This window comes from Giraffa tippelskirchi, chromosome 5 (assembly GCF_054371585.1).
Source record: "Giraffa tippelskirchi isolate mGirTip1 chromosome 5, T2T-mGirTip1v1.2.pri, whole genome shotgun sequence".
Taxonomy (NCBI): Eukaryota; Metazoa; Chordata; class Mammalia; order Artiodactyla; family Giraffidae; genus Giraffa; species Giraffa tippelskirchi.
Window position 1 is genome coordinate 15,333,024 of NC_137279.1, and position 22,960 is coordinate 15,355,983.

General features: G+C 40.7%; 1 protein-coding gene and 1 long non-coding RNA gene across 4 annotated transcripts in view; both read left to right on the forward strand.

The window, feature by feature from the left end:
• Nucleotides 1-22,960, forward strand: part of COLGALT2 (collagen beta(1-O)galactosyltransferase 2) — a 113,994-nt gene that overhangs the window by 16,630 nt on the left and 74,404 nt on the right. The window lies entirely within an intron of this gene.
• On the forward strand, nucleotides 1,097-6,292 carry LOC145506889 (uncharacterized). Its single transcript, XR_014054422.1, has 2 exons — nucleotides 1,097-3,365; nucleotides 4,081-6,292. It is a non-coding gene; the product is annotated as an uncharacterized LOC145506889 (long non-coding RNA).

A 22,960-nucleotide genomic window follows, 5' to 3' on the forward strand; every position in this document is an offset into this window, starting at 1 on the left:
GTGGAGTTTGAAGTTTTTCCTCTCTTCTCTGTAACTGGGTATCTGACATTTGGTGTGGCTTTCCCTAATCTGTGTGGTTTTATGGCTCAGATGGTAAAGAATCTGCCCGCAATTCGGGAGACCTGGGTTTGATTCCTGGGTCGGGAATATCCCCTGGAGAAGGGAATGGCAACTCACTCCAGTATTCTTGCCTGGAGAATTCCATGGACAGGGGAGCCTGGTGGGCTACAGTCCCTGGGGTTGCAAAGAGCTGGACATGACTGAGTGACTACCCCCACCCCACACCTAATCTGTGTATCAGCTGTCAAGTTTTAGATAACAAGTTGCATTGACATTCTATAACTTTGAGCTAGAAAGCAAATAGTTTCTCTAAAAAGAATGCTCTATCTTTTGGATGTCAAAAGGGGCAGCAGATGAAAAAAAAATAGTCTATGTTGTACCTTCTGAAATCATTGCTCCATAGCAGATTTTTGAGGTTCTCATTCTAGTTAAATCTCACTACTTTTACTCACTACTCTTATTAACATCATAGATTTGGCTCCATTTTCTCTTTTCCAGTCCTTTGTTTTTCATTTTTTTTAAAGTAGCATTTTTCTAGGTAGTTTTGGTTAATTTACTGATAGATTGATCAGTTTATTCATATAGAATTAGTAATATTAGAAATGCAAGAGTCTTATCTGAAATAGTTAGGAGAAGCAATTCTTCACATCACCTTGTAAAAAATGATTATGAATTTAAAAAATCCAGACAGGTAATTCTTGTTTTCAGCAACATAAAAAAAAAAAAACACACAACTATATTTACCTTCCTTGGCCTTGAGTCCTGAGAAGATCAAGGTTACACATGGCTACAGTCTGTTGTTATTTTCACCCTGGGTGGTAAAATAATACACTGTGGTTTCCAGACCCCTGAAAAATCAACTGGTAACAAGTGAGGTCATTTTTGGTGGAAGAATTGCATATATCATTGTCTCAAAAGACACATGGGCTGCAGATCCTGTCTGGGGACCTGCTTCAAATGCTGTGTGAACTCCTGGTTCAGTTTGAACTTGGCCTTTAATCTCACTTTTACACTTCAAAGAGCTTGGGTACTGCACATCCCCAACTAAGTAGATAGTAAAACAAAACCAGCAACCTATTGTTAAACGGAAAATTAAAGAGACAACAGTAGTCATTTTATGATTCTTTACATCTAATTCTTTCACTAAGAAGAAATTCATGTATTTTTTTCAGGCTCCATAGAACAGTAGAAAATTTTATTTCTTTTCAAGTGTTTTAAATAAGGAATCCGTCTGCCAGTGCAGGAAGATGAGGAAATGCAGGTTCTATCCCTGGGTTGGGAAGATCCCCTGGAAAAGGAAATGGCAACCCACACCATTTTTCTTGCTTGGGAAATCCCATGGATGGAGGAATTTGGTGGGCAACAGTCCATGGGGTCACAAAGAATTAGACACGACTGAGCATGCACACACACACACACAAATATTGAAGTAATATGTAAAAATACGAGATGTATAGATATTTGCTTGCCTTACCCTAAAGGCCTGCTATTTCAGTAGTGAACTGACTATAACCAGCAGTGTGGTGACTGACCTCCTTGGTGGTTCCCCATGATCCATGCCTCATTCCTGGTGCTCACTACTTCCCAGTGTCTACTAAAAAGATATACAATGTGTGAGTTGCGAGTGAAGTTTTATTTGGGGGCAAAATGAAGACTGCAGCCCAGGAGACAGCATCTCAGATATCTCTGAGACTCTGCTCCAAAGAGGTAGTGGGGCAAGGTCAATATATATAAGATTCTGGTGAAGGGGGAGTTCAATGCAATCAAGCACTTACTTTACTGAAGGTTTTCTGCTAGTCACAAGGAGCTGATGTTACCATGAAGGGATTTAGTGATTTTCTAATTATGAAGAGATGCAAGGATTAGGATCATGAATCCATTCCAGAAAATATCTAACTGTCTAAAGACCTGTCCCACCAGTTTCCTTGGAGGACAGAGTGCCTCATTCTCTACCCTGAATTTCCCTCAGTGGGTGTTGAAAGGTCGTCAGCTGCAGCAGAACAGGGTTCAATCTCTGCAGAGGCAGATGGCAAATGCCCTTGTTGTTGTTGTTCAGTCGCTGGCAGATGCTCTTGTCAAGTGCCAGTTTGTGGTTGACACCAGTCTCCTCCCATGCTGTCTCCCATGGCCAGTGGAATGGGTGGAAGTGAGAGTATGTGACTTTAGAGGTCAGATCATACAAGGCATTGCAATTTTTGCTATTGTCATGTGGATTGCTTGCCCTGGGGGCTGACCTCGTGCCATGAGGACGTTGAAGCGGTCCCAAGGAGAGGTCCACGTGGGGAGGAATTAAGGCCTGCAACCAACAGCTGGCATCGGCTTGCTACCATGTGAAGGATCCTCCAGGTAGTCAATTTTTCAGCCCAGTCCAGCTTTTGGGTGACATCTGTTTATAAGGCCATGGGAGATTCCAAGTGCAAATGTCCTAAACACCTGACCTACAAGTCTAAGAACATCAGTTTTGTCATTTTTTGAGATGCTGTGTGTACAGAAATAGACCTGGGGTCCATGGAGTCTATACTAGGGGAAAGCAATGATAACAACAGCAAAAACAAACCAGAAACTTTTAAAAGATGTGTTAAGGAGAAAGTTAAACAGAATAATAGGGTATGGATGAAGTGGTTGGGTAGCTTCATATATAAGATGGTCAGAGAAGGGCTTTTTGAGGGGGTGCTATTTGAGCCAAGCCCTGAATATGAGAAGGAACCACCTTATCAAGACAGGGTAGGACTGGAGAAGAAAAGGGGGAGCCAGTCAGTTTCCTAAATCAGAGAAAGGTTATACTTGTTGGAGGAAAAGAAGGTTGATCGATTGATCTGTTTTGGACTTTTGTCAGATTTGCTTTGTAAATGGCATTCCATTCTTCTTTTTGGGGGAAATATGGTCGGTTTTCAATATCATCAACAACAGTATAATGTTTTTAATGCTTAGCAACCTATGTGTTGTTCAGTCCCTAAATCATGTCCAATTCTTTGTGACCATATGGACTGTGACATGCCAGGCCTCACTGTCCCTCACTATCTCCTGGAGTTTGCCCAAGTTCATGTTCATGCTATCCAACCGTGTGTGTATCAACCTGTGTGACATACAGTTAGACCCTTGCCAGTTGGGAAATAAGTATGTGTCATTAACCTTTGAGTATTATGTCAGCAAATTTGCTACTTTAGCACCCCCTGCATCCTGATTGAGCTTCCCTGGTGGGTGAGTGGTAAAGAATCCATCTGCAGTGCAGGAACAACAGGAGATGCAGGTTCAATCCCTGGGTCAGGAAGATCCCCTGGAGGAGGGCATGGCAACCCACTCCAGTATTCTTGCCTGGAGAATTCCACCGACAAAGGAGCCTGATGGACTACAGTCCATAGGGCCGCACAGAGCCAGACACAACTGAAGTGACTTAGCACGCACTGCACATACACATCTTGATTACACAGTGAAATGTTCTCAAAAGACTTTTTTTGCATCTTTCTGTATTGTCATCAATGGCAATGCCATTACTGATAGGATTCAGGGGGCAGTATTTTTAAAAAGTGGTTTGTTTTAAAATGACATAGTAAAACTAAACACAACATAAAACCCAAATAAGAAGTGAAGACATTCTAAACATCCCATCCAAAGAATCTAAAAAACAAGAGAACGTTGGACATCGTCAGTTCTGCATAGATCTCTTATTTAAACCACAGGGGTGTTGAAAGAAAGTGCTGGGCTTCCCTGGTGGTCCAGTGGTTAAGAATCCACCTGTCAATGCAGGGGACGCAGGTTCAATCCCTGGTCTGGGAAGATCCCACATGCTGTGGAGCAACTAAAGCCGTGTGCCACAGCTACTGAACCTGCGCTCTAGAGCCCGAACACCGCAACTGGAGGGTAGTTCCCGACCCCTGCGACTAGAGAAAGCCTGTGTATAGCAATAAAGACCCACCATAGCCAAATAAATAAATACATCTTAAAAAAGAAGAAAGAATGCCTCAGAGCATGCCTTACTGTGTTTTAGGTGCATACACTTTGAATGGCAACCCACTCCAGTATTCTTGCCTGGAAAATTCCATGGACAGAGGAGCCTGGCAGGCTTATAGTCCATGGGGCTGCAGAGTTGGACATGACCGAGTGACTGAGCACATGCACACACACTCTTTGCAGTACTTTAATTGCTTTCTTGAGGCATGAAACACAATTTTGCAAAACCGCAGATCGTCGTTTAGATCCTGCTCCGTATCTTCCCACGGAAATCATTTAAATACAGTCCACTTTTGATGTCCTTGGTCCCTCTGTTAACATCACAGCACATCTCGCCTTGGTTACAAAGAACATTTCTCAGGTCGGCTCTAGGCTAAACAGAGCAATTTGTTTTGGGTGTGCTTCAGTTTGTGCTTAATTTCCAAGTTGCAATTGTGAAATATTCAACTCCTTAAAAATGCTTTCATCCATTTCAATTGTTTGAAGCTTTGATTTCTTCATCTCCTAAAACAGGAATGAGACCACTAGACATAAAGAAAATGAATTTAAAACAATTTGTTTTAGTTGAACATTGATTTCCTTTTTAATTTCCTACTTTGTCAATCAGTGTACCCGAGAACTTTGTTAGGCTTAACTACAGGCAAAGGCTACTGATTACTGATTTAAAAAGAAAAACTCTGTAACTCAATATTCGAGTTATGTTTTCTGCATAAACCCATTAGTTCTATGGTGGGGAAAAGTCTCAATGAGTAATTATTTCAGACCAGTGAGCTCATAGCTGTCTGCTTGGCAAAGCTCAGCTCTGGTTTCTTCATGAAAAATAAGATAACTGCCAAGGTTTTTCTGTCTCATACCTGAGTCCTCACAAGTGCTGCCTGTCACCCCTTAAGATATAGCTTCTTAAGTCAATGGCGTTTCTTCTGCCTCCCATACGGTGCAAGTATGAAGTGAGTTGATATTATGAAGCCAGACAGCAGAGCAGAGATCAATGATTTATTTATTTCAGAAGAGAGAGGCACATATATGGGGACTGTGAGAAAGGACTTGAGCCATTCAAATTCATGTGTTCAAATTTAAGATGGTTCAAAATTTAATTTCTAATAAGCAATGATTATCATCTGGTTTGCTTTAAGTAGATGTATGATTCCACAAAGATCTTTTCTGTTTTTCAAAAGCTTCTCTATCTCCCCTACATTTGGCACTCCTGATGCTTGCTACTGGCAGAAAATATTTCTTTCTTCTCAATTTATTCTGATCCTTGCTGTCTGGAGCATCTTCCAGCATATTAACTTATGACTTTGAAAGGTCACATATTTGGTTTTATAGGGGCCTCTGTGTCAAACTGGGCTTTAAAATAGCTTATGCTTTTTCACTTAGATAATCTGTACAGTAATTCTATGTATATTTATTGAATATCTAGATTTTGAAGGTAAAATGAAGAATATGTGTAGTCTGAAAGGTTTATACTCTTCCCTGATTTTATTAGCAATGAGAAGTTTCCTATGAATGAAATCATTGTTAAGGTTTGTTTTCCATTTTGTTTACTTTGCTTCTAAAGATGTTTTGAAACCTTAATTTCTGGGAATGGACTTCTTTATATGCTTCCTAGGAAAGGAAATATAACACACCACTTAGAATAATTCATACCAGAAAAGCAACATCCTTCTTGCCCCTGTAATATTGTAGTGGAACAAATCACCCATCCTCCAGTTCAACAATAATGAGATGGGAAGAAGAGGCATTTGTTTTGTACAGTACATATACACAATGGAATATTACTCAGCCATTAAAAAAATACATTTGAATCGGTTCTACTGAAGTGGATGAAACTGGAGCCCATTATACAGAGTGAAGTAAGCCAGAAAGAAAAACACCAATACAGTATAGTAATGCATATATATGGAATTTGAAAGATGGTAACGATAACCCTATATGCGAGACAGAATAAGAGACACAGATGCATAGAACAATTTTATGGACTCTGAGGGAGAAGGTGAGGGTGGGATGTTCTGGGAGAATAGCATTGAAACATGTATATTATCATATGTGAAACAGAACACCATTCCATGTTCGATGCATGAGACAAGGGCTCAGGGCCAGGGCAATGGGATGGCCCAGAGGGATGGGATGGGGAGGGATGTGGGTGGGGGGTCCAGGAAGGGGATCACATGTAGACCCATGGCTGATTCATGTCAATGTATGGCAAAAACTATTACAATATTGTAAAGTAATTAGCCCCCAACTAAAATAAATAAATTTTAAAAAAAGAAAAATAAATAAATCTCCCAAATATATTTTTTTTAAATAGTTTCATTGTTTTCAAATACACGTGGTGATTTAGGGTGATGCTATTGCTATCCTTAGAGAAATCATTTAAAATTAATATATGGTGCTTGTGTCTGCTTACTGTCTTTATTGTTGATATGTGAATTAATTTTCTAAGCACACATTTATTATCTTATATGCTTGCATGCTAAGTCACTTCAGTCGTGTCCGACTCTTTGAAACTCTGTGGACCACAGCCCTCCAGGCTCCTCTGTCCATAGGATTCTCCAGGTAAGAATACTGGATTGGGTTGCCATGCCCTCCTCCAGAGGATATTCCAGGGATGGAATTGCGTCTCTAGCATCTCCTGCATTGGCAGGTGGGTTCTTTACCACTAGCGCCACCTGGAAAGCCCATTATCTTATATGGTACCCTGCAGTATTTTACCCTTTACTTAATGCTAAGAGCTAATGTTTATTAAATACTGACAGTGCACTGAGTATTATGATAACACTTTCCATGAGTTAACTCATTCAGAGCTCACAACAACCCCATGAAATACCTACTGTTAGCGGAAGCCTCATCTGACAGAGGGGAAACTGAAGTTGAGACAAATTAAGATTTTTCCAGAGCCATGGGCTTAGTGGCAGAGCAGTGACCTGACTCTGGTCAGAGGCAGATTGACTCGGAAGTTGAGCGGCTTAAGCTTCAGTCCCCCTGCCGGGCACCGTTGCAAAGTGTTCTCATCTGTTTGGGTGAAATGCGAAAAGGGAAAATATTTCATCAGCAGTGGTCCAAGGACCACTTAGGCAACTTGCTCTCCATCCTTCTTCCCCTTGTTTCAGGCAGTGATAGAATGGAAGGGGGGTATCTGGAATCTAGTTAAGGGGGATGCAGTTAGTTTGGGGACAGTGGGATAGTTCGTGGTTACTTCTGTATGTAGTTTATTACTCTGTGGTCCACTTAATACCCAGATAATGGATCAAAGACTCTGCTGTGTAGCTGATCTCAGAAGTAAGGGAGGTGCAGAGGAGAAACAATGATTGATACTTACCTCTGGAAAATACTTTCAGTCGTCAGGCATGAAAAATTTTAAACCAATGATTTATTTCTCTCATTAATTCCTGGTCAAAACAAAACTTCTCTTCTATCAGAAACATACTTGATAATACAGTGACTACAATTGAATATAATTGTAAAACTATTGGTTGCTTTTCTTTTTTTCCACGGGAATTACATGGAACAGAATACATCAGAATTGCTCTCTGGAGATCGCAACCAGAGGCAGTGTGTCTGAGTACATGCAAGTTTTCTGCATCGCAACCCCTCAGCTTGTGTCATGGCAGACAGAAGGCACCCTAGCCTCACAAAATCTGGCGGAACCATTTGAAACGACGCTCAAAACTGTCAGCAGCTCAGTGAAATAATTAGAAAGCTTTCTACACTGTTAATAATAAAAAGGTGGCACTAGTTTTAAAGAACCTGCCTGACAATGTAGGAGGCATGAAAGATGTGGGTTCTGTCCCTGGGTTGGGAAGATCCCTTGAAGGAGGGCATGGCAGCCCACTCCAGTATTCTTGCCCGGAGCATCCCATGGGCAGAGGAGCCTGGCGAGCTACAGTCCACAGGGTCATAAAGGGTCAGACATGACTGAAGCGATTTAGCACATACACACACAGTTGACTTACAATGTTGTGTTAGTTTCAGGTGTACAGCACAGTGATTTGGTGTGTGTATACACACACACACACACACACACACACACACATATATATATTCTTATCTATATATTTAGTGTATATGTTCTTTTTCAGGTTCTTTTTCCTTATAGGTTATGACAAAATATTGAGTATAGTTCCCTGTGCTATACAGCAGGTCCTTGTTGGTTATCTATTTTAGTGGTGGGTATATATTAATCCCAAACTCCTAATTCATCCATTCTATCCTTTCTCCTTTGGTAACCATAAGTTTGTTTTCTATATCTGTGGCCCTATTTCTATTTTGTAATAAGTTCATTTGCATTTTTCAGGTTGCACATATAAGCAATATCATATGATATTTGTCTTTGTCTCACTTACTTCACTTAGTATGATAATCCCTAGGTCCATCCATGTTGCTACAAATGGCATTATTTCATTATTTTTTATGGTTGAGTATATATATATATATATATATACACACACACACACACACACAATGGAATAATACGCATCTTCTTTATCCGTTTATCTGTCAATGGACATTTAGATTACTTGTAAATAGTGCTGCTATGAACATTGGGATGCGTGTGTCTTTTCAAATTAAGAGTTTTCTCTGGATATATGCCCAGGAGTGGGATTGCAGGATCATATGGTGACTCTATTTTTAGTTTTTTATGGAACCTCCATACTGTTCTCCATAGTGACTGCACCAATTTACATTCTCACCTACAGTGTAAGAAGGTTCCCTTTTCTCCACATCTTCTCTATCATTTATTATTTGTAGACTTTTTGATGATAGCCATTTTAACAAAAATTCAGGAAAGTAAGTTTATAGAAGTATGTCAGGTAGTTAATAACATATTTTTCTGGATTTTGGATGTCTGTGGCATTTCTCAGCCTTTGAAAATTTGTTATAATGACAATTATAAACCAAATTTATTATTTGTTATAATTATTTATGTAGTAATTTTCTCATTATAAATAAATATTCACTTTCATACTTAACTTTTACATTTGGAATCTCGTGTTCCTTTTCTTAAAGTGGATTCCCCAAGTTATATAAGCTTCAAGCCCCACAGAACCTTGATTCATTCCTGCCCAAGCCCTGAGACTGCAAACCCAGCTCCTGCCCTTTTGTACCACTCTGCCACTGAAGTGGTACAAATAGTCCCTGTGAACCTTGTTTTTCCTTGATTATCTCACAAACTAGCTGTTCTTTCAATTAAATTTCATATTAGGGCTTTCTGAATTAATGAAATTTATCCTTATTTAACACTGAAATCTCACCACTGAAAAAAAAATCCCCAAATTCAGAGTTATAAATAGTATTTCCACACCCACATTCATGTCCCCAGTAAAATGCTTTGAAAACATTCTGTCCGTCTGCTTTGCCACACCGCTGGGCAATTCACAGCACAACTCACCTTACTCCAGGCTTGCTGTATAATTTGCTCCTGGATCTTTGGTGTAATTCAGTGAATGATAAAAATTTTAGTGACTGATAATTTATGGTCACGGTGGAAATTTTTAAATCATTTTGACTCTGAGATATATGTAGTAACTAAGGATCACTTAGTCCATAAAAAACCCATTTTGTCACATTTTATTAACTGCATATGGCCTCAGAAATCATCATGTGCCTGTAAATAAAGCCACCCATGACAGTTTGAGGTTTGGAGTAAGCATTCCTTTTCATAGCATCACCTCTGACATTTTAAGATCTTCAGCATATTCACTAAAGTTAATATGCTGTCAAAAATGATAATGAGTTAGAATCTCTGTTTGACTTTCATGCACATCTATGATGTCTGCTGCTGGGACTCAGGATATTTCACAGCTTTACATAATAGCCGTTTATCTAGTTTACTGAATCCTCTACTTGCTCAGGAGTTGCCCTGTGAACAGTGTGGCTTGTATCTGCCACTGAAGCCTCACTTCTACACATCAGCCACATGGCTCCTTCTGCAGCTTCTCTTCTAGTTTTCAATATTAGTTCATGGCCCAGGGCTGGGAATTTGCTGTGTGGATTTCGGAACTAAGAATGTTCCACATGTATCTATGCAGGGAAAATGCACAAAATTCTTCATTTCACCAAATGAGAAGATATGGAGATATATTCTTAATCTCTTTGTTTACCGATGGTGTGGATAATCTTTCTAATGGTAGGAATTTTCTTCTGAAAGTGAGTAAAATACTGCCTCTTTCTACCCTCTGGAAACCCCGCAATCACAAAGGAAGTCTAGGAGGTTCAGGAACAAGGCAGTGTTCTGAGAACCTGGAGGAGCAATGAGACAAAGTGGAAGAGGTTAGTTATGGCTCCATGTTAATGGCCATTTAGAAAAGCATCAGGATTAGATATGTATTTACCTTACATAAAGCTTCCTTGGTAGCTAAGACAGTAAAGAATCTGCCTGCAACACAGGAGACCTCGCTTTGATCCCTGGGTCAGGAAGATCCCCTAAAAGAAGGGAACAGCAACCCACTCCAGTATTCTTGCCTGAAGAATTCCATGGACAGAGGAGCCTGGTGGGCTACAGTCCATGTGTTCACAAAGATTCAGGCACAACTGAGCGACTAACACTTTCCCCCTGTAAGGAGGCTTCAACTCTCACTCTGCCATGCCCTCTACAATCTGATCTTTGTCCTCTGCAAGACCTCATTGATCCTACTTGCCCCTTGCATCTACAGTTCCTTCTAGTTTGGCCCAGTTGCCAATACCTCAGATGCCCTTGTCTTTTTGTTTTACTCACTTAGAAAAATCCCAACCCCAGATCAGTCTTCCTGCAGTCTCTACTTTGGGGTCATGTTCATTCTCTACTTATCCCTCCAACACCCGCTCATGCTAATTTTTCCACATAAGTCAAGCTCTTCACCCTCTAGTGGGCCCGGTGGATCCTTCTGTTTCCCAGTTGGTTTTTGTTCTCCTCTCCATTTTTCTAAATCTGCTTACTCTATCATCTCCTTTGGCATTTTTAGCACATCACCTTGCTTCTGAATTCGTCAAGAAAACGGAAGCCATTTGATGATGTGCATATATGTTAAGTTACTTCAGTCATGTCCAACTCTTTGCGACCCTATGGACCGTAGCCTGCCAGGCTCCTCTGTCCCTGCGATTCTCCAGGCAAGGACACTGGGGTGGGTTGTCATTCCCTCCTCCAGGTGATCTTCCTGACCCAGGGATCTAACGTGCATCTCTAACGTCTCCTGCATTGGCAGTCAGGTTCTTGACCACTAGCAGCCACCTGGGAATGACAGTGGTCTCAATTTGCTTGTCTCCTTTAATCCTATCTTGATAGAAGAGATATTTCATCTTCCAAAAGTAAATGTCTCAATTTCTGCTCTGGATTCCATCCTCTTCCTTGACTTTATCCTCCCAGTAGCCTTTTGTCTCATCTCCTTCCCTTTAAGTTAACATTAATTCAGTGAATGTTTATTTCTTGCTTGTTGTGTATTAGACCTGGGGATACAATAGTGCCAAGTCCTCAAGGACTTAGAACCCTCAAGTTTTTTGAGAGAATGGTCTACATTTGCCAGTTTTGCATTCTCAGCTGCATTCATTCCTCTGGTTTCTGTAATCTGGTTTCTCTACCTCCTCTCCATTGAAAGTTTCCTTGCCAAGATCATGAACGATACAGTTATTATTAAATCCAGTAGCACTTTGACAACTTCTGTCCAGTGATCTTTTTTGCTGCATCCCGTCATGTGGACCACACTTTCCTTTTTTATAACAGTGTCTTCTCTTGGATCCATAATTCCTCTCTCCTAATTTTCTTCTCACTTGTTGTCTTCTCTTTGGCTTACTTCTTTCTCACCTCATATTCCTCAAAAGTGGTGTTACCCAGGGAATCTAGATTGGACCTTTTTCTCACCGGACAACCTCATTCTAAGTGGTCTTATCCATTCCTGTAGCTTTGGTTACCATATGTGTGCTGATGACACCCAACTCCTAATTCTGTGCCTGATCGTTTCTCCAGAGTTCCGCATCTAACATCCCCCTGGTCATCTTCAGGGGGATGGCCCATAGATTCCTCTAATTTGTAAGTCTCACACTGAACTCACTACCTTCTCATACAGCTCCATCTCCCATGTGCCTCCCACCATGCACCATTTGCTCATAACAGAAACATGGACCTTTCTGCTACCATTCACATCAAGTTATTAGTTAAATTCTGTCACACTCTGCTTCTTAATCCTCCATAGATTTTTTTTTTTTTTTTTGCTTTTTCCTATCCTCTCTGTCATATCCTTAGTTCCTCTCGCATCTCCTAATGGATTGCTCTGCCCTCAGTATCAACCCTCAACAACACTGTAAGCTGTATGATCTTTCTTTAAATAAGAGCAGGCTATGCTACTTTTGAACTTCCAGTGGCCTTTGAGGGTAAAGTCTATATATCTCAAAATGGCCCACCAAGCCCTTCAAGGCTTCTGCTAGTTTCTCCAGCTGCATTTATCCTCACCCCTCCTTTATGTCTCACGCCGTAATCATGCTGAGCCCTTCCAGGGAACCACAACTCTCTCTGATTTCTTGGTCTTTGTTAATGCACTTTGCTGGATCCAGACTGCCTCCTTTCCACTCTTACTTGCCTATTTTTCAAGGCTTATAGCAGCCCTTACCACCTTCCAGTAGGGTCTCGCAGGGGCTGTGATCTGGGCAAGACCTCTGTGGTGTGGCTTCATGTGTCTTTCAGAGCTTTCTTGTAAAGGTTTCTTTTTTTAATATTTATTTTTGTTATTTTTGACTGCATCAGGTCTTAGTTGTGGCATGCAGGCTTAGTGCCCTGCAGCATGTGGGATCTTAGTTCCCCAACCAGGGATTGAACCCGAATCCCCTGCATTGGAAGGTGGATTCTTAACCACTAGGCCACCAGGGAAGTCCATTGTAAAGGTTTTTAATGACCTCTTTGTTAACAGGGCCTGTCTTCTGATTGTACCCTCGGTTTCTGGCATGGAGCTGCCTAGTGGGAAGGGGCTCAATAAATATTCAGCAAAGAGTAAATAAGTTATTTTAATAGATTCTTTCATCAATATTGACTTTATCTATTTATGTTTTATTATAATACTGAGGCCCCCAAAGATAACTAGGCATTTCCTCCCAGTTCCTTTGGGCCTTGTCTGGTTACAAAGTTGGGACCCAAACTGAGGTTTTCTGCTTCTTTTCCCAGAAGCAGGTAAATTAGACTTCTCTTTTGTAGGATCCTGTCTCTTACTTTGCTTTTTGATGATGGAAATGGAGTGCATTTTGAAGTACACAGTGAGGATGAATTTCACGTTTCTTTGAATCCCACATCCACACTGAAAACATACAGGTTTTCGGTCATGATACTAAATTCTGTAAAAACAGTGATTCATCGTTTCAAAGAGTAATCCCCTTCATTATGTAAATTAGATTCAATCTTATGTCTCACTTTTAAGAAAAAGAATTTTGAAATGTATCCATGATGGTGTTTTCATTTTTCTCCTCTAGTAACCCTAGATGTTGTAGGATGCCACACACAGAGTTTCCTTTTGATTTCATGACTACCAAAATCTTTGTGAAGCAGATTATTTTTCTATGTTTGTATTAGCAGATAATGTTTTATGGTATTTTTAAACACTTATAAAGACATGTGCACAAAAATGCTTGTAAGAATAGTGGATTAAAAAAAATCACTTGTGGGACTTCCCTGGTGGTCCAGTGATTAAGAATCTGCCTTCCAATGCAGGGGACACAGGTTCGATCCCTGGTTGGGGAACTAAGACCTCACGTGTCACAGGGCCACTAGGCCCACACACCACAACTAGAGAAGCCTGCACATCACAAGAACCCCTTGTGCCACAAGGAAGATCCAATGCAACAAACAAACAAACAAAAACAAGAAACACTTGTACTCACCATCCTAAAGAAGGAGGCAGCAGAAATGCTGTAAGCTGTGGGTGTGATGGACTGGATTCAGGAGAAGTTTGAGGGAATCTCTGCTCTCCTTCTTTTCTTTTTTATTCTATTTTTCATTCTTTTTGGGGAAGCAGGATCTGAGAAATGTATCCTCAGCAGGCATGAGGAAGGAAAAGAAATGCCATTCTTTTTCTGCCTTTCTCCTTCTCTTATAGCCTTCTTGGAGATAACGGTATTCTGAATTATAATAAAGTGTTTTAGAACAAGAGCCAGTGTGTGTGTGTGTGTGTGTGTGTGCTCACTCGTGTCCAACTCTTTGCAGTCTTATCGACCCCAGCCCTCCAGGCTCCTCTGTCCATGGGATTTCCCAGTCAAGAGTACTGAAGCAGGTTGCCATTTCCTCCTCCAGGGTATCTTCCTGACCCAGGGGTTGAATCTGTGGCTTCTGCATTGGCAGGCAGGCAGATTCTGTGCCACCAGCCAGTATAAGTGGGGGAAATTTGTTCCATTTGCATTTCCTGCCAAACCATAGTGGTCAGGTCATCTTTATTATTGGTTTATGTAACAGTCTGGGAGCATATCAACTAATAGTTCAGAATGTTGCTTGCTTGTGCTGGACACACAGATTTTACACATGGGGTTTACACATTCTAAAAGTGAGGCAAGAGAACCTCGTAAGGATCCTAACTACATAATTACACTGGAAACTAAAGGGAAGTATAAGATTGTGACACCTTGGATTACTAATTAGAGTGGTCTCTGACCATGCATCAAAAATCATGACAGCCCATTGGAATGAGGAAGTTGGCTTTGCACGGACTGGCTGGCATCTTAAATCAGAGCTGCTAGTAGAGATGGAGGCCGCCTGGGTCTCTGTGCACCAGACATCTTCTAAGGTCACTGGAGGTTGGAAGGAGACAGGAGATGGTGAATAGCAGAATGGTCTCCAGTCTGCTGTTTCTTTCTGGATAATTTCTCTTTCCCAGTTAAGCTGTCAGGGAAGCTATGTTGGAGAAGGGGTGCCAAGATGAAAGCTTTTCTGGCCCAGATTCCAGCTTTCAGTTAAATAGGCTCTCAAAACAAACCATGTGGTCGACACTTGCGTAGCAAGCATTCACTTGAAAAGATTCACGGTGCCTCTGTGTTCAGCTCTAGGTGGGGACGTGCACTAAGAAGGGAAGTGAAATATAGATGGTATTGTTCTTACCAGTTCTTAATTGTTTCTTGAAAAGGCTGCAGTAGCCCTTGGATCGCCACCGGCTTCCTTGGTAGGTTTGCTGCCGCTGGTGATTATATGTCAAGCCATGGCCTTCTCCCAGTTTGTGGCCCTTCATTGAGCTGCTGCATGGTGCCACGGAAAATTAAAACCAGACCTTCCTCCCCACTGGTCTGCTGTCTTTGCTCCCCCTGGCTGTAAGGTACCACTGGCTCCCTGCTTGGCAGTTGCAATTCATCTCCTGGAAGCTGATGACCCTTTGTTTCAGTTGCCCCAAATCAGGCCACAACCTCTGTGGGTGCCTCTGTGACAGGTGGCCAGCACTTTTGGAGCAAAGACAGGCCCAACTCCAGAGGAATCTTGAAGTTCTTTCCTCCAGCAATTGGTCAAAAGCAGAGCATTTGGCAACTCTAAGCTTAAATTTTTAGTTGCCCTGTCATTTTCCTTTCTGTCTACAATAACTACTGTTCTTGTGAACTAGAGAATACGAGCAAGAGTGGAATGAACATAAATTATGTCCAAAAAGCAGGGAGAGAAGTCATATTTTAAAATACTGTAATAAACACAAATTTTAAATTTAAACCAAAATCTTTTTGGTTTTTTAACTATATTGACTTCTTGGATTGTCACCACCAGTGTTCTGGATGTTGGGAGATTGGAAAAAATGTCGTGTCATCTTCTGTTGACAGTTCGAATATAATCCCCAAGATGATCTACTCATAAGTTTCCACTTAAAATCTGAAAGAAACTAAAAAACTGATGTTTTGATCTTTAGAGAAAGGGAGGGGATTTCATAGTGGAGGGCTGAGTGTAAGACAAGTAGATTGAAGAGTTGCCATTTTTAGTCTGGTAAGATGTTTCTGAAATAATTGGCTAATGCAATGCATGTAGCTGAGAAGAGACCAAGATAAGAATCATACATCTGTTAATTTGCTTATACTTCACCTATTTCCAAAACGGATTTGAGGGAATTATGTTGATTATGAAAATGCCAATCTCTTAATAAAATGTAATTTCAGGAATGTTGAAACAGGGGGGAATTTCTTTTGCTCTTAATTCACATTTAGTTAATCATGTTTAATGCTGACAACTCCTTCTCTGATCTTGACTTCATTGGGGTCATGTCTCAAGATTAATGTGTTAGAACTCCAGACCCCAAGGTTTGCAAGCTTACTTGTCTATACTTCTCATTGGATTTTTTTTTTCTTAGTTTAGGAATAGAGTTCTTTTTAAAAAAATATTTATTCAAGTATAGTTGATTTACAGTGTTGTATTAATTTCTGCTGTAGAGCAAAATGATTCAGTTTGTATGTACTTACCATACATTCTTTTTCATATTCTTTTCCATTCTGGTTTATCACAGAATATTGAATATAGTTCCCTGTGCTATAGTAGGACCTTGTTGTTTATCCATCTATATTTAGTAGCTTGCTTCTGCTAATCCCAAACTCCCAATCCATTCCTCTCCCACCCCCTCTCCTTTTTGGCAACCACAAGTCTGTTCTCTATATCTGTTTTGTAGATAAATTAATCTCTGTCACATTTTAGATTCTGTGTGTAAGTGATAGCATATGGTATTTGTCTTTCTCTTTCTAATTACCTAGTATGATAATCCCTAGGCCCATTCTTGTTGCTGCAAATGGCATTATTTCATTCTTTTTTTTATAGTTGAGAAGTAATCCATGGTATATTTGTACTACATCTTCTTTATCCATTCATTTGTCGATGGACTTTTTAAAAAATTTATTTATTTATTTTATTTTTTGGCTGCGCTGGGTCTTTGCAGACAGGTCTTCTCTAGTTGCAGCGAGTGGGCACTACTCTTTGTTGGAGTGCATGGGTTTCTCATTGTGGTGGCTTCTCGTTGCGGGGCATGGGCTTTAGATGTGCAGGCTCAGGGGTTGCCGTGTGCAGGCTTAGCTGCTCCACAGCATGGCATGTGGAATCTTCTTGTACCAGGGATCAAACCCAAGGTCCCTGCATTGGCATGAAGATTCTTAACAACTCGACCACCAGGTTTTAGGTTCTTTCCATGTCTTGGCTATTGTGAATAGTGCTGTTATGAACATTGGTATGCATGTATCTTTTTGAATTATAGTCTTTTCTGGATATATGCCCAGGAGTGGGATTGCTGCATCATGCGACAACTAAGAATAGAATTCTTTTTAATTGTGTGACAACTTTACAGGCATATACGAAAGACTTTCATGTGGATTATCTGTTTTTTACTTTTTATTTTGAAATAATTTAAAGCATTACAGAAAAGTTGCAAGAATAATACAGAAACTTCTTGTATACGGATCCTTTGTCGTATTTGTATTGCCATTCTCTTTCTCTATGTATTTGAGATAGTTTGCATGCCTCATGACTCAGTGTATTTTTCCTAGGAACAAGAATATTTTCTTATATATCAGCAGCAGTTCAGATATCAAATTCAGAAGTTTAACATCGATACAACGCTACCTGAATCTACAGTCTATATTTCCATTTCCTGAATTGCTCTAATAATGACTTTTACAGAATTTTCTTTCTTCCTTCTTTTCTTTTTAAGAGCAGACTCCAGCCCAGGATCAGTTGTGGCATTGTCATTCCATCCCTTTCATCTCCTTTAATCTGAGTAAATATTTCATGCCAGCCTTTCCGTATCTTTCATGTCCCTGACCTTTAAAATATTATACAGGCCAGCCATTTATAAGATGTCCCTCAGTCTGGTTTCTGTGATGCTTCCTCGTGATTCACTTCTGTTTAGGCATTTGGGCTGAAATACTACCTTAGGCAGATTTCTTCAGGATCCGTCTGGAGGCTGATGTCTGTCTGCTCCTTTCTGGTGATAACGTTGATCACTGGGTTACTGTGTGTTCAGTGCCTCCACTGTATGGTGATTTTTCCTTTTGAAGTTGGTAGTTTGCCTCAGTAGATTTTTAAGATTTTTAAGATTCTCTGTGCCCCAAGGTGTCTTCAGGGTGGGGCCTGGGACCTGGCAATAGCAGGTGCTGAGTATCTGTTAGATAAAATGAATCTGGGGATATATTCTACTTCAGTAGTTCTCAGAGATTTCAAGGGAAGGGTGAGCTAACTTTGGTAAAGGAAAGATTAAAGATTAGCAGAGGGGCTGTTTCCAAGACATTTGTAGGAAGACCCTGGGAGTCTGTGGCCCTGTGGACCTGACTCCACACCAAATGGAGCTGTGGTCTTAGTCCTCAGAGTGGCCACCGTCCCAGGTGGATGAGCTTCTGTTCTTACTCAGCTTCAAAGAGTGACAGCGTATCATGAAGGAAAGACCTATACGTAGATTAAAGTAAAAGCCACATGATTTGTTGCAAGTACGAATTATATTAATAATTGCTTCAGTTTCTGTTATTTTAAGATGTGGTATTTTATCAAATCTAGGATACACCATGACTTTGTGTATTACAGAGAAAGAAAGAAAAACTGCCAGATAAACTAAAACATGCATTTTTCATATCACTTAGAATTTTTACACTCTGACACGGGAGGTTAGGATGTCAATATATGAATTTGGGGGGAACACAAACACTCTGTCCATGACAATAGGCCTGGAGCAGGAGAGAGCCAATGATTCACACGGGGAGTCTCCTGGGAAGTAATTCAAGTTGTATCAACACACAGGGATCAGATCTGCATGGCACGCACGGGCTGTGTGGGGCAGAGATGGCCAGGCAGAGTGTGGGGGGCTGTACAGGATACAGAGAAAGCCTCCCAGAGAAAAGTTATCCCACTCGGAGAGGATGGGACGAATTGAGAGAGTAGCGTGGACATACACACAGTACCACGTGTAAATAGCTAGCTAGTGGGAAGCTGCTATATTAGCACAGGGAGCTTAGCCAGTTGTGCTGTGATGACCTAGAGGGGAGGGATGGGGATGGGGGTGTGGGAGGGAGGTCCAAGAGGGAGGGGACATATGTATAATTATGGCTGATTTGCCTTGTTGTACAGCAGAAACTAACACAACATTGTAAAGCAATTATACTCCAATAAAAAAAAAATAGTTATCCCATCAAACTAGTTCTAGGCAGGATGGGCAGCTAAGTAGAAATTCTAAGTATGTCCCTCCTGGTCATTCAGCCACCAGCAAAGTCCTATACCTGGGCAGTGACAAATGACCAGCTAGGAGAGATAAAGACAACCAGCTCCCATGGGGTAATTGGGTCAGGGGGAGCTCTGCAGGAACTGGAAGTCCTGGTGGAAAAGTGAAGGATCAAGTGTCGATAAGACTTGACAGTTATCGATGATGGGTTTGTGTCTTCAGGGAAGCTTGAAGAAGTTAGGGGCTTCCTTGATATTCATTCATTCATTCAGAAAGTGTTTCCGGAGCCCCCACTTCATGCTACTTTTATGTTTTGCTGTAGGTCTACTCTGGTTATAGGCAAAGGGGGCGCTGAGCACCTGCTCGCACTTTCCAGCAACATTCCATCAGGCCCTCAGTTTTCAGGTGGCTCCTGCTCTCAACATGGGAATTACCTTCTCGTTAGTAGAAAAAACAGCTTCCTTTGGGTGTAAAAATAATAATTATTCCCAATGATTTTCCTAAAGAACCTGCCTGCCTATGCAGGAGACATAAGAGATGCGGATTTGATTCCTGGGTCGGGAAGATCCGCTGGAGAAGGGCATGGCAACCCACTGCAGTATTCTTGCTGGGGAATCCCATGGATGGAGAAGCCTGGCAGGCTGCAGTCCATCAGGTCACACAGAGCCAGACATGACTGAAGCAACTTAGCACGCACACGCATGCATTATATGACGAAGTCTTTTAAAGACATTCAGAAAAAAAAAAAAAAGAAGACATTCAGAGTCAGTCCCTGGACTAACCACTGATCCCAATCACAGTGAACAACTCCCACCCACCCCACCTCCTCCTGGGGGCTTGGCTTCCTGTTGCTCTTTACTAAAATTGTTTTGTAATAGAGCAAAGTAAAATGATTTTTCTATAAAAACTCCCAGAACACTAATCTCTAAATGTCAACAGAGGCCCAATCTGTCCCTCAGGACATTTGCAAATCATCCATTTTTCCTATTTAGAAATTACGGAATTAGAAATTTCTGTACCATGTGTGCTGTTTGATTGCTGAGTAATTTTTATAGAGAACTGCTTGTTTCTTGCTACAACTCCGCCTAAAAGGGTTTTGTAAAATTAAAGATGCAGGAGGACACTTTAAAGTGCCTAAGGAAGTTGTTGTAGAACACAGAGAAGTCCTTTGGTTGCTTTGGTTTATGATTTCTATTTCCTGGTATCATTCGGAATAAGCCCTCTGAATTACTAGTTATATCCCATTTTCTCCCTTAACTTTACAGTTCAGCAAAGTGGATGGGTAAGGTTGGTTTTCTTCTGTCATTACCAGATTTCAGGGCACTTGTATGAATTCTCAGAATGCACGCTTTCCTGCAATGACTGGAAAAGGAAGGACTACCTTTTACATCTTAAGTTCTTATCTGACTGCCCAGTGCCTCCTGTGGTTAGATGGGATAGGGGTTGAAAACCATGGCTACCTGGCTGTTTGGAAGATGTGCAGTGAAAGTTGTGTTCAAGATGTACCTTAATTTGATTAAAATAGTGCCATTTTAGATCCTAGGCACCAGGCTAGATGGGGGGAATTTTTTTTGATTAATAACTTATTTTGAAAAAAAAAGTGATAGGACTGTATCATTGTAAGATACTATTAAAGTTGGTAACATGTTACCTAATTTTAGAAACGGGAATGCCTGTAATATTATCTTCATTTTCTTTGGACTTTTTAGTGTGTGTTCTAAATGAAGATTGGGGTTCTTTCAAGTCCTGTTGCTGGTAGGAGCTGGCAGACCTGCTTGTTTCTGGTATCACACATCTTCCTAACAAATGTTCTTTTTATACATACTTGAAAGGTGCAATAATACATGCACATGATAAAAGTAAATTTTCAATGATAAGAAAAAACATACAGTGAAACCTAAGTCTTTTCACCCTGCTAGATCCCCCTCTCACTCTTCAGAAACAGTCAAGGTTAATGACTTAAGTGTATCATCTTCCTGAAAATTTTTATACACAAAAAAACATGTTATTAATGTGCATCAAACCACCCCAAGCCTTAGGATAAAAAGACAACAATTTTGCCTCGCTTACCAACTCTGTGACTTGGAAATTCAGAAGGGGGACAGCAGGGATGACTTCCCTCTGCTCCATGATACCTGGATCCTCAACTCAAAAGACTTGAAGGGTAGGTGACTGGAATCATCTGAAGGCTTATTCACTCGAGTGTCTGGTCCCTGGACAGGGTGGCGCTGAAGACTGAGACTGCTGTGCACAGCCTCTGCTCACGACCCCTCCGTGTGGCACGGTTCCCTTGCAGCATGCTGGCCTCTCCATGGGGACTTTGGGCTCTGGGCGTGAGTCTTCTGGTTGACAAGGAGAAAACTGACTTGGCCCTGGAAGTCACAAAGTGTCACTTCCACTGTCCAGATTTAAGAGGAGGAAAATTAGGCCCTGTATCTTGATGGGAGGACTGTCACAGTCATGTCATGAGATGGGAGATATTGCTGCAGCTATCTTTGGAAAACTTAGTATATATTCTTTTTTTCTCCCCTAAATGGGAATTTGCTCCATTTGAAGATTATTCCATATAGATCTCTCAAGCTAACAGCTGCATAGTAATGTATACCGCTTAAATACAAATCATTTGCTTAACCAGTCACCTACAGTTCAACATGTAGTTTGTTTCCAGTCTTTGATACTGCAGTGATGCAACAGATTTTTTTTTTGCAATACATATACTTGATTGTATCTTTTGTGTACATATCTCAGTACATTTAAAGAATATATTTTTAAAAGTGGGACTGATGGGTCAAAAAGGTGAAATTTTAATGTTGGTTGATACGAAACATAATTTTTTGTATCAGAATTATGTTTTGGTTGAGTGTAATTTAATACAGAAACTCAAAGTAATATTGACTTAAATACAGGGGAAAATCCTTTTCACCCATAAGGGAATTTGGAGATAAAGAGACCAAGGCCAATATGGTGATTCAATAATAGTGTTAGAAACCCAGTGTTCTTCCAACTCTTCACCCTGAATCTCTCTTTTGATTTGAATTAAAGACAAATTTATCTTTTTTCTTCCTAGTGCTAAATGGTTGCTGGCCATCTCATCCAAGTTCCAGGCAATAAGAAGGAACAAAGGCCACTGAGTTCCCTTCCTTTAAGAGCACTTCATGAGAATCATATTCAGTACTTCTTATATATCAGTGTATATTATCATTGTCATATATATATATATGTATATATTTAACCCAATCTTATGCATCCCTAGGCGTGTGACTTGTGGGAGTGTATCCTTTCTCTTAAGTAGGAGTGTGCCCAGATGAAATCATAGTTCTTATTACCAGGAAAGAAGGGGAGAATTGATATCAGGAGGTAGCTAGCAATTTCTATATCATTTCCTTACATGTATCATCTCTGATTTTCATGGAGACAATTATTATCATGCCCATTATTCAAATAAGGGAACTGAAGTTTAGAAATGGTAAGACACTTGCCTGTGGTCCCCAAAATAGAAAGTGTGGAAGGAGAATTCAGACCTAAGTCTTTTTTCTGCTATTCCAAACTAGAATAGGACTTCCAGTTATAAACTCAACATTTACTCAGCCTGTTCTACGTTACTGCCTTCTCTGAGATCCCAGTTAGGTGCTTTGGTCCTGTTTCGTTATGTGGTGTTTCATTGCTTACACAAAGATGAACTTTCTCATGAATGATTATTCTTTAAATGGAACATTCTCTTCCTGTCACTACAAAGCAGCAGCAGCCTCTAACAGCTGCCCTTGCACCTTGATTTCAATGACTTCATAATCTCCGCAGTTTCCTCTGCTGTGCTTTCTTCCAGATCGTCTAGCCTCCTTCTCCTCACA